Raw genomic sequence first — 3,890 nt, 5'->3', positions numbered from 1 at the left:
CAATGTTGTACATTTCAATATATTATCTCTCAATAAAGCTGAAAGAAATTCCTCCTTTTCCAATTTACCCTTCCTTCAAACATTTCCAGTGGTTTGAAATCAATAGTGGTTTCCCATTATTTACAATACTAAAATTCAAGATCCTTTGCTTAGCAACTGAAATCTTAAACAAACTTTCTCAAAGCTATCTTCAACTATTCTGATAATTAGTAATGAAAGATTACCATGCCTTTTTTTTATCAATAACAAACAAACAAAACCGTATTTTCACAATTTTAAAAATGACTAAATTGGGAGTAGAAATTATATTGACTATATGTATATAGGCGGTGTAAACAATTCAATTAAGAAAAACGTAATCAATGAATTTTTTTGGTATATTTTTTATTGGAGTTCGGTTTGCCAACATATGGTATAACACCCAGTGCTCATCCCGTCAAGTGCCCCCTTCAGTGCTTGTCACCCAGTCAACCCCATCTCCCCGCCCACCTCCCCTTCCACTATCCCTTGTTCATTTCCCAGAGTTAGGTTTCTCTCATGTTCTGTCACCCTCTCTGATTTTTCCCACTCATTTTCTTTCCTTTCCCTTATAATGCCTTTCACTATTTTTTTATATTCCCCATATAAGTGAAAGCATATAATGTTTGTCCTTCTCTGATTGACTTACTTCACTCAGCATAATACCCTCCAGTTCCATCCATGTGGAAGCAAATGCTGGGTATTTGTCATTTCTTTTTTTTTTTTTTCAATCATTAAAACTAATACAATTTTCTGTGATTTGTTTAGTACAATTAAAGTTTCAATTAGGTTAATGTTTTGATGCAAACTGTTAATTCCTTGTGATATACTTCTCTTCCAAACATCTTCTCTTTGAACCATCAAATACATCATGGTCATTTCAAAGTGCACAAAAGGAATTGTTCACTTAGTTCTTGATTCCAAGACCGAAATACTGCATTTGAGATTATTATTTTTAATCTGAGCAATTAATATAGACATAAGATCAATTTCAGCTAAATTCAGCTGTAGGTAATTATTGGCCAGATTGTGACTAAGTAGATGTGTTTCAAGGCTATTAACAAAAATTTTAAAGTAAGCAAGCATTCTTCAACCCTATATGATATATATGATTTCCCCTATAGCTAATTGGAATATTATGAAGAATAAGCAATGCAGGAAGCATGACCATCTTCAGTATGACTCTCTCTTCCCCTAAAAAAAAAAAAAGAAAGAAAGAAAGAAAACTTAAAACATCAAGGGCAAACCAGCAGCTTTGAAATGTGCTCAGGGACTTGACTTCTGTTCCACATGTGCAGAAATGCGGAGAGAGTTAGATCTAAGCCGACAGCTCATACTGACCAAAAGGATTCCAACAGAGAAGAAGAAGAAAACACATTGACAGAACAGTGCATCTATGACACATGGTGCTGGTGCAGGTGTTTTAGTAAAAAGAGAAGTATCAGGTTTTCTTAGGAAACTCTAATAACTGTAGGGTAATTGAAGATGATAGCATTTAACAAGCTTCGATGAACTTTCCTACATCTATCTCATTGGACAGTATGAAGCATCTGGATTCTGGAGTGGATCTTTTTTAAGCCAAAACAACAACTCTATGCTTTATAAAGAAAAGGAGGTTTGGTTTCACATGCAATAACATATTCTACAAGTCAAAAAAGTGTTGAATAATTATGTAACATCAAAATAATTTGAGGATTTACCCTAAAACAAAAACTATTTTTAGACCTGTGGTAAAACACCTCCATTCATGGCAGTTCCATTATAAGTATCTTTGCATTGGTATAGATGCCAGCATGAGAATGGAGTTATGAAATTGAAATTCAGCTGATAATTTAGTATCATCTAACTGCCTAATAAGTTAATGAAGACAGACTCTGATGGATTTTAGGAGTTCTTTTTTCCAGTTGTATATGTTTATGGAATGCTCCATGGCTCAAGCAAAGATAATAAAAAAAAAAAACTATTTTATTTATGAATAACCAATCAAAGGAAAACACAACATACTCATCTTGAAGCTAAAAAAAAATAAAAACAAAAGATAGTCTTATAACAATGCTTAAAATATTTTAAAGTGTTTTTTCACAGTTTCAGTGTTTCAAGGGCATGTTTTATCTCATTACACTTTACAACATTACTGGGAGGTAGTTTACGTAAGCACTGTATTCTCATTTTATAAATCAGGGAAGGAGAACTGATATGAATTTTCAAGGTAGGCAGCAATTCGATAACCGAGCAGAGGTTGTGAATGTTGCTATACTTTAAGATTATAGGGAGGAGTTCCTTCACTAAAAAGTTGGAAATTATGATCATTTAAATTATCTATGTATCTAGGTATCTATGTATCTATGTATCTATGTATCTATCTATGTATCTATCTATCTATCATCTATCTATTTATTTATTTTTAAACTCAAAATTTTTTTTTCATTTAAAAAAATATTCAGAACACATAAAACAAGGCAACTTTCATTCTTTCTTCTCATCGTCTGGTGTGGGGCCTGTTGGTGGCTCCTCCGATGCTGTACTGTTGCTCGGAGCCAGCGTTACTATCACTGTCCCTTCCACGTCCACCCCCTGCCACCTGCTCTCCTCGTCCTCAGGAGTAGACATGCCTTCTTCACCGTGTACACCATTCTGTTGGCTTTCCGTTGCTTCTTCAGGGTGTGTCGCCTCTGGCTCCATAGGGATGCTCTTGTCCTTTCTGCTCCCTAGCAGCTGGCTCTTCCGCAGGAACCATGCTGCTCTGACTTCAGCTTGCTCTGCAGCTTCTTGCTCCCTCTCCTCTTGCCTTTTGCGAGCCTGTTCTGAAGCCTGAGCCATTTCAGCGTCAATCTTTTCCATATCCACCTCCCCTTTCAAGCCGCACAGCCTCTTCAGTTCATTGTTAAAGGAATCTGTGCTTTCTAGGAACTTCCTCTTCTTCTCCTGGGGTCGCTCCTCTGTCTGGAGAAGTTCAGCTTCTAGTCTTCGCTTGATGAACCATTAAGGACCGGACTTGCCATTTGAGGGCCTGCATTATAGCTGTTGGGACACCACCACCCTCTCACTGAGCATTTCACTGATGAGGCGGTGGCTTCTCTGGAAGCAGGCGGTGGCTGTACGCTTCACTGAAGAGCCATCACCATGATCATCTGGATCTTCAGCAGGCCGAGTGCTCATGTAGGGTTCTCCTTTCTCCATGCAAGACTGTCTCTGTTGACTTTCTTCCTCTAAAGCAGCTTCTGCACGACTTTCTGCATTTATGGAAGCAAGGTATGCGGGGGGAATTAGGATAGGCCTTCATAGATTCATTGTACTCTATCTTTTCTGCTTGGTATTTGTTTAAATATTCTTGTTTTTCTTCATCTGTGAGATCTTGCCACAGCCATCAATAATCTTGCCAATCTCCCACAGCCTTAGGTCAGGGTTGGAAGCTTTTGCTTGTTCCCAGACCTTTCTGCTGCACCTCATGTAGGGCATCAGTGGCCTATCTAGTGGCTTTGGCGGGTTTTGGAATGTAATACCAGAGGATGCCATGACCTGGCTGTTGGTGCCCGGGTTCCCTTCCAGCTTGCAGCTGTGGTAGGCCAGATGACTGTATGGATTGTATCCTACAAACCCTGATGTGCTGGGCATTTGTGTTGCAGGAGCTGGGGTGGAAGGTGGGGCATAAGATGTCTTTTTGACATTTTGGAAGATTAAGTTCTCAATTTCTTAAGAATGAATCTGAGACACCGCGGGCAGAAAAAGCGCCCGCATCTCTGGCCTCGTTTCTCTATTTAAATTATTTAAATTTTAAAATCGAAACATATGACTCCAACCAGAGATCGGGACAGTCATCATGTAAAAGTAAATGACTTGTGGGTCGGCAAGCCCTAACAATGACTTGATTA

The 3,890-nt window shown here is 38.4% G+C and overlaps 1 pseudogene; it reads right to left on the bottom strand.

Moving 5' to 3' along the window:
• Window positions 1–2,484: 2,484 nt before the first annotated feature.
• LOC121490546 lies at window positions 2,485–3,675 on the bottom strand (annotated as a pseudogene).
• Window positions 3,676–3,890: the final 215 nt, after the last annotated feature.

This window comes from Vulpes lagopus, chromosome 5 (assembly GCF_018345385.1).
Source record: "Vulpes lagopus strain Blue_001 chromosome 5, ASM1834538v1, whole genome shotgun sequence".
NCBI lineage: Eukaryota > Metazoa > Chordata > Mammalia > Carnivora > Canidae > Vulpes > Vulpes lagopus.
This window is presented reverse-complemented; position numbering and strand designations above follow the sequence as displayed.